Raw genomic sequence first — 12,356 nt, 5'->3', positions numbered from 1 at the left:
AAGCTTGGTGAGGCTTTGTGGCTTTTTGTTCTACTCTTCCCATCTTGCATATTCTCTCCTCACTATTACATGTATTATGTGCAATAAATAAGATAGGGGTTAGGAAAACACTCAAATCCCGACATTTGTAAGTTGTATGCATCAGCCACAGTAGACTGGAGCAACACATGGACAAAGAACAGTGTTCCTCAGTTACAAGTGCCGACCTGCCCCTGCCCTCTTGACACATGACCACAGACAACAGATCCAAAAGGCAATACTAGTGGCTGTTGAGAACAATCAAGACTAGGTTTCTGACAGGACATCCATGCTTTCGATTTGGGCTCCTATCACAGTTGGTGATAATGAAATGCAGTCACTCCGATCCTTATTAAAACTATGAATAGTGAGGGATGAAATTTCCATCAACCTGCTGTGTGAGCACAAGGAAACTCCAAACTGGCTGGAGACAACCCACCTGTAAGAAGTTTGTTCCCGTGTGAGAGCCTTCTGGAGTTGGGATTGGGCTGTTTGTATGAACCTGTATGAGTCTGTAGACAGTGCTATTGTAAAGGTCAGCAGTCAGCACATCCCCAGGTCTTGCTAGATTGTCTTAGCTTTTGTTTAGGTAGGGGTAAGGCATGCAGTAAACTGTTGGATGCAGCTTCCACTTTTCAGCTATCACTGGCGTTGGTGAGGGACCTTTCTAACCTGTTACTCCTGCAATCTCAGCTCAAACTGGGTCCAGTGCATCCTGGAGACTCGTTGAGCTCTGTGCTGACACCAGCACAGGCTTTGGTGTTTGTTTACACTGTATTCAAGAGGTTTATTGTGGCTCTTGTAACAGAGACTGAATGGAAAGAGCCTTAAGCTTCTGGTGATACTCCAGTCTCAGCCTCCCTAGCAATGGGATGGCAGGTATGTGCCACCAAATCTGGCCTAGTTTTCAGTCTTTATATAAAACGTAATCATCAAAAGCAATTCAAGTGGCAGATTGTTCACCAGGCATCCCAGATTACTGCTGAGAGTCATGAAAAGGCTACATCAGGCAGACCAAAACAAGTCACATTTAGCTGGGGTAAAAGAAGGTGCCTCAAAGGGAAAAATCCTACCAGAGATATTTTCCCTAGAATTTATGAATCAGTGAGCGAGAACATGACTTCTTAATATGTGTGCAGTTAGTAAAGTTTCACAATAGTTAAAGCAAACGTTCACAGCTAGAAGCATGCAAGATGTCAACACATATTCCACAAATGCATAAAAGAAATTAGAAAAATGATCTTAAATTAATGTTCTTATATTAAAATGAAATTTTAGATGAATATACATTCTGTGAAAAATGCAACATACCAAAACATAAGAAAATGATAGGACCCTGTGAGCCATCGTGTGTTTGCTGGGAATTGAACTCAGGACCTCTGGAAGAGCAGCCAGTGCTCTTAACCACTGAGGCACCTCTCCAGCCCCCACATTATTTCTGATCAGAGTCAAACTGTAATTGAACTGTAGGGCATTGTTTTGGTGAGAGCAATTTTGAAATTTTTTTGTTAAAGTTGAGTCATATTCAGTGAAACATTCCTCGAGCTAAGGACCAGGGTTTGCACTGGGGAAGATATTAAGCCAGGTGTGTCACATGGGGGTGAGGACGACACTGAGGCCAGGAAGTCCTAGGCTTAAAGCACGGGGGGAGGGGGGTAGACACAGAAATGTAAAATGAATGCCCCGAAATCCATTCAGGAAATCCAGGTTTTACTCTTATTTAAGGTTCTTTATGTTGCAAGTCATAAATTTATAGTCATAAGCAGGTATTCAAAAATCCAACCCTCCATTTGGCTGTAAGTTCCTTAAGGGGTTGGTAAGCCACACGTCTTAGTATTCCCAATTGTCTGGAAAATTGACAATTGAGGAAAAAACTGTTCACATTTGGTGCCAGGCAGGTTACAAATAAACATGATGTGATAGTTTGAATGTCATTAGTCAGTCCCCATAGGCCCATAAGGAGTGGTACTACTAGGAGGAGTGGCCTTGCTGGGGGAAGTGTGTCACTGTAGGGGTAGGCTTTGAGGTCTCCCATGCACAAGCCACCTCTGCCCAGTGTGGCATATAGTCTCCTGCTGCATGTGGATCAAAATGTAGCATAGCAACTTCTCCAGCATCATGTCTGCCAGCACACTGCTATGCTACCCGCCATGACTAAGTCCCTGAAACTGTAAGCCAGCCCCAATGAAATCTTGTCTTTTATGAGTTATTGCGGTCTTGGTGTGTCTTCACAGCAATGGGAATACTAAGACGTGTGGCTTACCAACCCCTTAAGGAACTTACAGCCAAATGGAGGGTTGGATTTTTGAATACCTGCTTATGACTATAAATTTATAACTTGCAACATAAAGAACCTTAAATAAGAGTAAAACCTGGATTTCCTGAATGGATTTCGGGGCATTCACTTTACATTTCTGTGTCTACCCCCTCCCCCCGTGCTTTAAGCCTAGGACTTCCTGGCCTCAGTGTCATCCTCACCCCCATGTGACACACCTGGCTTAATATCTTCCCCAGTGCAAACCCTGGTCCTTAGCTCCAGGAATGTTTCACTGAATATGACTCAACTTTAATAAAAAAATTTCAGAATTGCTCTCACCAAAGGATTGCATTTCCTTTTAATCTTGTCTCACTCACTTCAGTGGACAAACTGAAATATTGAGAATGCCGATGCTAATAAATTTAGACCTTAAGTTCCATAACCACAGTGCTTCTTACAGCTAAATTATCTTTAGACTCGCAGTGTACTGTGAGTGAGCTGTTTGCTTATCATCCTTCAACCTGCCTGTCATCTATCTGTTATCTATTTGCCTACCTATCGTCATCTATCATCTACTTACCAGCCTAGTATCTGTCAATAGCTTTATCTTTTACCCATCTATTTAAGTGTTTTCTGTATTCCCACTTATAAACACATGAGCTTGCTTCCCCCTTCTTCCCTGCTTCCTTCCCTGGTTTTTGATGTTGGTGAAGCAATTCTGCTTCAGGATATAGTTAAAAAGCACTGTGGTGTAAATGGAATTACAGAAGGGTTGAAGTCAGGAACGTGAAACGGCAGAGAGCTCTCTAAGCATAGCAGTTAAAAGCTTGGCTAATATGCCAAGCTGCACGTTCAAGACCTGCTTTTCATACCCAGCTCCTACCCTTGGACAAGTAGCTTAACCTCATTGAGTTCCAGGCTGTTAAATAGTGAGTGTATCTGCCTGCCTTAGTTAGGATATTACTGCTGTGAACAGACACCATAGCCAAGGCAACTTTTGTAAAGACACCATTTAATTTGGGCTGGCTTACAGGTTCAGAGTTTCAGTCCATTATCATCAAGGCAGGAGCTTGGCAGCATCCAGGCAGACATGGTACAGGACGAGCTGAGAGTTCTATATCTTTATCTGAAGGCTGCTAGCAGAATCTTAGTCTCCAGGCAGCTAGGATGAAGGTCTTAAAGCCCACACCCACAATGACACACCTATTCCAACAGGGCCACACCTCCTAATAGTGCCACTCCCTGGGCTTCTCATATACAAACCACCACACTGCTTCACGGTTGATATGTAATGCTAAATGAGTTAATTTGTAAAAATTACTTGACAGCCCCTGGCATTCAGCAAGACACACATAGAAACCACTACTCCTTTTAATTACAGTCTCATACATTTTGGTATGTTTTGTTTCGTGCATATTATATATTTTTTCTATAAATCACAGTCAAGGTATAAAGTAGGATTTCTTGGAACCTGTTATGGTTTGTATATTCTTGGACCAGGGAGTGGCACCATTTGGAGGTGTGGCCTTGTTGGAATGGGTGTGACCAGATCGGAGTAGGTGTGTCACTGTGGGTGTGGTCTTAACATCCTCACCCTAGTTGCCTGGAAGTCAGTCTTCCACTAGCAGCCTTTGGATGAAGATGTAGAACTCTAAGCTCTGCCTGTGCCATGCCTGCCTGGATATTCCCATGCTCCCACCTTGATGATAATGGACTGAACCTCTGAACCTGTAAACCAGCCCCAATTAAATGTTGTTTTTTATAAGACTTGCCTTGGTCATGGTGTCTATTCACAGCAGTACAACCCTAACTAAGACAAAAGTTGGTCTTCCCCATGTATAACAAACCTGTGCTTTACACCAACAAATGCTTGCTTTCAGTTTCCACTCTGGTTTATAGTCCCCATGCTATGTCAGACAAGATTAGTGACCACTGAAACTTCTGGAGCTGGAGTGATGGCTCAGTGGTTAGGAGCACAGCTTGTTCTTCCAGAGAACCTGGGGTTTGATTCTAAACACCCTCATGGAGGCTCACAAGCTCTCCAGTCCCAGGAGCTCCAATTCCCTCTTCTGACCTCTGTGGGTAACATGTGCATCCATTGTGCATAGACATACCTGTAACCAAATAACCATTCACATTAATAGATAGAAGATAGATAAAAGATAGATAGGGAGAGAGAGAGAGAGGAAGGTGGGATTTGTGATTGAGTGAGGCGTTTCCAGAGAGAATATGGAGAGGTGACAAAGATGGAGAGAGAAAGGTCATCTGTGAGGCAGGATGGACCATGACCATGTGGCCAAGAGAAGCTTGCCCTTGCTACAAAAAATTACATTCCTGAGCCCTAGCTACAAATCATTACATTCCTAAAGCTAGCCCCCAAGGTCCATTCCCTTACTTCGCCACAGACTCATTCCTAAGACAAAATGCCAAAGTCTGATAAACAAAATTTATTATTTGGCTAGTATGTCCAATCAGGATTTCCCAATTCATCCCACCACAGACTCCCCTTCTCCCCCTTAAAAATCTACTCCTTTTGCTCTTGCATCCTGAACTCACCTGATCTAGCTTCTTTACTTGCTGTGCCCTTACTCCTGCTGTTGCTGCTGCCGCCTCCCCGCTTTGCAGCCACCCCTCCCTGCAGCTTGCCTCTCTGGGGGTCCCAAATCTCCTTTGTGCTGAGAAGTTGGTATCTGGGTCTGTTCCGTAGAGACTAAGTTCTGTGTGGTTCAAATACATGAGGACTTGGGGCTTTTCAGTTCTTGCGTTCCGTGTCCTGTGAAAATCTATCAGTGCTGCAGACATGCCACAGGCAACATGCCTTGTCTGAGCAAGAATGTGGGAGCCCTTCCAGGGTCTGGAAGGAACACTTGGAAGGAGCACTATCCTGTACCTCTGCTCTGACAGAGCCCGATGCGCAAGTGGCTGCATAGGCTGTGGAGATATGAGTTAGGAATACAGAAACTCCACCACCCTCAGACACGTGGTCTTTTAGGCATGGTGTTGACACAAACCTGGGTGTATGAAAGACAGAATGGATCTTACTTTAGAGCTTGCAGGTGTCTTCTAGGACAACACTTTAGGATGCTTAGAAAGAGAACATGGAAATGCATTGTCTTGTTCGTTGAGAAATCCATCAAATTTTGCACAGAACTGCCATTTCTGCCATGAGAGCCAGCTGCTTGGTCTGTGGTAGCATTTCCTCTAGGCTCTGCCCAACAGTTGCCTAGTCCCTCCACAGGCCTCTTCTCTGCTCTCTCCTCTCCCCTCCTCTCCTCTCCTCTCCTCTCCTCTCCTCTCCTCTCCTCTCCTCTCCTCTCCTCTCCTCTCCTCTCCTCTCCTCTCCTCTCCTCTCCTCTCCTCTGTCCCTTTTCTTTCTTCACCTCTACTCCCTTCCCCAGACCCCCATACCACATCCTAAATAAACTTCATTTTATACTAGACCTGTTGTATGGCTGATACCTTGGGGAGGAGGAGAGGTGGCACTCAGCATGGATCCATCCACCTACCACCACATCACGCTGCCACCTTATAAAACATAAGAGTCTGCATCCCAGCTTTTAGCCAATCTCAGAAGAAAATCTTATTGCTAGCAAAGAACCACAGTGCATGAAATTAAAGGAAAAAACAAAAACAAAAAACACTCCCTGTATTAAAAAACTCTGCTCCTACTGAGATCCTTCATCTTAGCTATTTTTAGTCGTGTGACACAAAGATGGAATGAAGATGTCGGCTGGTTAAAGCCTCTCCAGGCACCTGCAGGGATCATTCATCTGACTGGTGAGGTACATCTGCATATGGAGACCAATGTACACCTTCCATACGCAGCCATAAAGTATGCACCATCAGCGCAGTGGAGAGTATGTTTTACCAGGACCAAAGGACATCCTGGCAGCTAAAATAGACCAGCCTTGCTTGTTTGTCTTCACTGCCTCATCCATCTTCATTAAGAACAACACAGTTCTAGTATCTTCGGGACACTTTATGCAATGGTAATGAGCGGCACAACCACAGCCTCCATGACAAAGCAGAAAATGCCCAAGGTTTATGAACATCTTTTATGGTCTTGCCATGCAGTGAACGAGCCAGTGTGTACAAGCCTCTGGTACATCACCACACTCTGATGTTCCAGAGATATACTCTCTGCTCTGACTCCAACAACGTTGTTGATGGCCAACAGGCAATCTGTCCCCCGGTGACACAGGTGTCCCATAAGAAAGTCTCTTCGCCCCTATGTAGCGGACGTGCACCAATCCATATAAACTCCTCTCTGAATGCTAGAAACCAATCTGAACCTCTCTCCTCGTGACTTCCTGTTATGTACCCAGGGCAGAATTGTTCAGGGAGAGATAGGAAAGACTGAAGTTTGGAGGAGAGAGATGATGGGAGGAGCTGGCATTCTTTGGCCCTATACTGCAGTGTTCAGTATGGTGCACATAGTTACATCCTTGGCTCTCCTTACTCTGCTTATCTATGCCTGCTGCCAGTGGTACCAGCAGCAGTCCCATGTTGAAACACTCATCCTCCTGGACTCTCACATTGCTCGACAGCAGCACAACTAATGCTATAAATGACCCAGCCGAGGCCATCATAGTAACTAATTGACAGTGACAAAGTAGCTAGATGGACCACAAAGGCAGCTGACTCAGGGGACTGCTAGAATGGCTTATTGGTGTTGACAGAAAAGGATCTGGGCATAGGGAAAGGAGAGACCTCCTGTGATGAGCCGCTTCTGGCTTAACGTTGCCTGAGGAACTGTGGTGTATCACCTTGGATGCCTAGATCATAAATAGGGCGAATGCAGTAAGTGAGGATTAAATAGATGTCTAGCGTCCAGCTTTGTCTCACCTTCCAAGGGACTGGCTTCAAGGCCAGCGCAATTGGGAGCAAGGTTGCACTTCATACAAACACCACTAGATGGAAGCCTGGGACAACTTTTGCCTCGTTGTCCAGTGTGCCTTTTCCCCCCAACCTCAAGAACACACACACACACACACACACACACACACACACACACACACACACACACACACACACACACACACAAAAGATTTTGGTAATATAAGGTGGCTTTCCACAATGCTGATATGAGCTGGAGTGTTTTTTATTTTTCACCACTGGTCCCTTAAAGTACCAATTTTGAAAGCAGACATTTTGTGTTCCCGAAGTCCCTAGGATGAAAGAATGGATCAGGCTTCAGGTTTACAATCAGGGTCAGTTTAAGCGGGACCATCTATTCAATCCAAAAACCTGAATTTATTCTTCTATGAGCTGGAGATAACGATGTCACCATTCCAACACTGCTATGGGAATTGTATGAGGTCATCTATATAATGCAGCTAACAGCTCGAGGCTCTCAAGTGCTTGCTAAGTGTCTACAAAGGATGGGTAGGATGGGCAGGGCAAAAGTCGTAGAAGCAAGCTAGCCTGTAACTGCTGTTCACTGAGCGGCCAGGGTAAGCTGCTTAGTTTCTCTGTGCCTCAGCTTTTTCATGAGTATGGGGATATATCGCTTGCCTGAGGGTGGTGGAGTTGACTAACGTAGCCAAATAATGCTTTAAGGGTTTTAGATACCATCTCCAACAAAATAGCTGCTACTGGTTTTGTGCCTATAATGGAGGATGCAGAATTCCCGAAGAGTATCTTCTGCATCCAGTGTCCTCTGTGACACACCAAGACTGGGCATATGAAATATGAAACGGCATGTCATATGATTCAGAGGATGTTTGTAGCCTTCTGTGTTCTGCTGGTACCATCCACCCCTACACATTAGCAATTCTGCCAGTTATGTCTGCCTCTGCCCCTTGGGTCTGATTAAGCTTAGATCTAGAATCCATCGGCCTTCCCCATGATTCAGGTGAAAGGCAGGGTTTGAAGCACTGTGAGTTAAATCACGCCATGTGTGGTCCCTCAAAATGGGTCTCAGGGTGTGAAAAGCTTTTTCTGCCTGGCATTTCTAAAATGTGCTCCAAATGATTTTCTGGAACAACAGAATTAGGATCTGTCCAAATGTCATTTCAGCAGGAGAGCTGTGTGGTCACAGCTATTTCAGACCTCTGGATGATCACTTAGCTCATCTCAGTACACTCTTTGGGAACAGAAACATCTTGGGTTAAGAGAAACGTTGTTGCCACACTGGCAGAGGACAATGGTGGTATCACATCAACCCCAAGCATTCATAACCCTCAGAACTATACTCATTGAGATGCTAACCAGGGAAGACCCTCCCTTTGTAGCTTCTGAGAGCAGCTGAGATTATGTATGTTCAGAGTGGTTTAGGCAAAGGCTCTCTTAGAACGTTCTCTGCAACATGACTTGGGTCAGATCTAGACAGAAGTCCATTAGACAACATGGCTGACAGACTCTGGCTCACTGTTTGAAATCAATCGTTCTGTGAGTTATTTTGGTTTTGCCTTTATGATATTTACTATACTTCTTTTGTGAACTGAACGTGTAGAAACAGACTTAGAAAATAGATGCGTGGTTTCCAATTTAGTAACTAAATAAGACTAAAGACAGATGAGTAACTTGGGGTGATATAAAGGAGAAATATATTTTCTCTGAGACGGTTTTTCTAGTCAGTCCCTGGATAATCTGCTAAGTGATGTCTTTCACATTCCTCCCAGGGATCCAACAACACAACTTGCTTTTAGAAGAATGAAAGAAAAACCTTATCTGTGTCTCAGAGAGAAGTCCATCCAACATCGACTCTGCTCGGTCGGCCCTGATCACCTCAATGAATTCCTGAAGTCTTTGTAGTTTTGTTCTCAGTGTTTCCAGTGCCACCGAGGCCTGAGCTCCGTGACCCTCCATGCTTCTGAATGAGGCAGGATACATGGCAAGTACACTTCAAGGCCCAGCGTCCATCCCCATCAACACACACATCTATTAAAACAAAATCTATAGAGCACAGAGTGGAAATTCAGTGTGCAATTCATGACCATGGCTGGAGGGAACTGAGCAGCATGGCAGGTCATGATGTGGAATTGATGATAACTGTGGGCAGTCTCCTCTGACAAGAGAATTCTCTTCAGTTTCTCCTCCTCCTCCTCCTCTCCCTTTCTCCTCCTCCTCCTTCTTCTCCTCTTCATCTTCTTTCTCCTCCTCTCTCCTCCCCCTGCTCCTCCTCCTCCTGCTTCTCCTCCTCCCCTTCTTCTCCTCCTTCCCCTCCTCCCCCTTCTTCTCCTCCTCCTTCTCCTCCTCCCCCTTCTCCTCCTGCCCCTCCTTCTCCTCCTCCTTCTCCTCCTCCTTCTCCTCTTCACCCTTCTCCTCCTCCTCCTTCTACTCCTTCCTCTCCTTCTTCTCCTCCTTCTCCTACTCCCCCTTCTCCTCCTGCCCCTCCTTCTCCTCCTCCTTCTCCTCCTCCTTCTCCTCTTCACCCTTCTCCTCCTCCTCCTTCTACTCCTTCCTCTCCTCCTCCCCTTCTTCTACTACCCCTCCTCCTCCTCCCCCTTCTCCTCCTTCCCCTTCTCATCTTCCTCCTTCTCCTCCTCCCCCTTCTCCTCCTTCCCCTTCTCATCTTCCTCCTTCTCCTCCTCCTCCTTTTCCTCCTCTCCCTTCTTCTCTTCTTCCTCCTTCTCCCCCCTCCTCCTCCTCCCCTTCGCCTCTCCCTCCTCCTTCTCCTCCTCCCACTACTTCTCCTCCTCCTTGTCCTCCTCCCCCTTCTTCTCCTCTGCCTTCCCCTCCTGCCCCTCCTTCTCCTCCTCCTTCTCCTCCTCCCCCTTCTCATCCTCCTCCTTCTCCTCCTCCCACCTCCTCCTCCTCCCCTTCTCATCTTCCTCCTTCTCCTCCCCCTCCTCCTTCTCCTCCTCCTCTGCTTCCTTCTACTTCTTTAATTTCCGTTCCCCCTCCTTCTTCACTTTCCCTTTTTCTCTTCCTTACTCCCTTCCAATATTACTCTCCTCTCCTCCCCCTTTTCTTCTCCTCCCCTCCCTTCCTCTCCCTTTCTTCCTTCCTTTTGCAATTGTTTTTCGAAGTCCCTGCTCACACTCTATCCATAGTAATTCACAGAATAAAGAAAATGACTACTGCCAATTTCTCAGTCCCCTCAATCTGGGTGACAATGTGGGGTACTCCTTCCACTGCACCACTGCAGCCCACATGTGCTGGGGTGCTCCCACTCCTCCTGTGGTGACTTACACACCGACACATCTGATCTGCCATCCTCACTAGGACCTCTGTTGTAGAGACTCTGCTTTGCGGCGATGTCTAAGATTCCTGCTAAAAGTGTCCAGAAACGCTTGCCATGACTTTAATTTCAGTACGGACTCTGATTCCTTGCGTTTACTATTGCTGGCAGGAGGACAATGAGAGACTAGTACTTTTAAGCTGCACCAAGTAACTTAATGGCTCTGAGAGAAACCTGCTGTCAGGTGGTATCAATTATAGTTCAAACTCTTATATTTATTTCTGGCTCAGTTGAAGTTTGCCAGTTTTCAATAGGAATCTGGCTTTAGACTGACATTGAAACTCTTCATCATTGAATTCCCAGTGTTGTTCAGGATTGTTATTTCAGTCTAGAATCATGGTTAGTTACCTAACCCAGTTCCCACTATGTATAGATACTTGTGTGAGAAAAGAGTTCTCATAAAAGGCTTTACCATCTAGCTCCTGGAACTTTGATTGACCCTGAGGGCTTTGTTACCTAAATGATAGGAGCTCTGAATTCTAAAAAAATCTTCGACAGTGAGAATTCAATCAGGCTCTGCCAGAATGAAGACGAACTGTTACCAGTCACTTGAGCAACCACCGCTTCAAGATTTCCCACTTTCCTCTGGGCTGTCTTCTATGCTTCTGACCCTTACAATGCACATTTAAACACCCTGTTCCTAAGTGGATGTTCCACTAAGCTGTTCAGTTAGATTCTCACTGTAACTAGCATTGACATTATAGGAAAACTGGGATCAGAGGGAGGTTGTTGCCACAGGGCAGTGCACAAAGATGCTCAGGGTACTGAAGGGGAATTGAAGAGCAGCCGTGCTGTGGAGACACCATGGACTTAAGCAATACCAAATATTTATATAGTGGATTCCATATGAGATAAAATATACAGTTGGCCCCTGCTGGTGTGATTAATAATTCATTGGATTGGTTGGAGTTGTTTTTAATTCAATAAATATTGAGTCAAATTGTTCATGTTGTCTGCTTTAAAATTACAATACAAACAGCCACCTAGCCTGCTGGTAGTCCTTTTGAGACTCTGCCTTAGTCCTTTTGAGAACCGTGAATGAGCTTTGCCATCCCACCTCTGGAGTGTTTGGTTTCTGAAATGTGGTTACTACAACCCATGTTGAGTGAAGTGATACAAGATGACCTAAACAGCTCTTGTATGGGTTGGGACAGAGTTCAAATGCACATTCTTATTATATGTTTTAATCCATGTTCTTATCATCTTTATGTCTTCCAAGATGAAGGCAGAGAATGTAGAGAGGTGGGGGGAATGTGGAAGAATGGGTATAAAGGCACCAACAATAAGAGCTGGCACAGTGGTCTGTCTCTTTTACATGCAGTCCTTGATGCAAGACCTGGGATGGCCTGAAGCTCCAGGACAGCCTTCTCCACAACAGGTCTATGGGTCTCAGTCGCATGAAGAGTTGGGTATGGTAATGAGGAATGATCAAAGCTAGGAAAGACTTTGTTCCCTCTGTGAAGCCCAGACGTTCCAGATGGAAGAATGTAGAATAAGTGAGAATAACAGCATCCTCAGGTGATGCAGCCATGTGTTAGGATCCTACACACAGCAGTGGCATGTGGCAGTTGGTGTATGATGTGTAAAGAGATGTCTGTAGAGCAAAAGTGGACACCCTGTTGTGCACCCAGAGCGTGATGAAACCTGTTCCAGCTCACACAGACTCGTTTGGAACAAGCTTATTGACCTGTCAGACACCACAACCCTGTGCTGAGTGTCCTCCAATGTGCAGGGCATAGTGCGTCAGCTTGTGGTGGGAAGAGCTGGCTCCTCTCTGCACAGCCCAGCAGGAAAACGCAGAAGGGTGTCCTGAGGCTCTGCTGTGCATTTGTCATGGATGCTCACCCTCCAGGAGAAGGGAACAGTTTTGTTACTCAACAGCAAAGGAAAGAACTG

The sequence above is a fragment of the Mus musculus genome, chromosome 13 (genome assembly GCF_000001635.26).
Source record: "Mus musculus strain C57BL/6J chromosome 13, GRCm38.p6 C57BL/6J".
NCBI lineage: Eukaryota > Metazoa > Chordata > Mammalia > Rodentia > Muridae > Mus > Mus musculus.
This window is presented reverse-complemented; position numbering follows the sequence as displayed.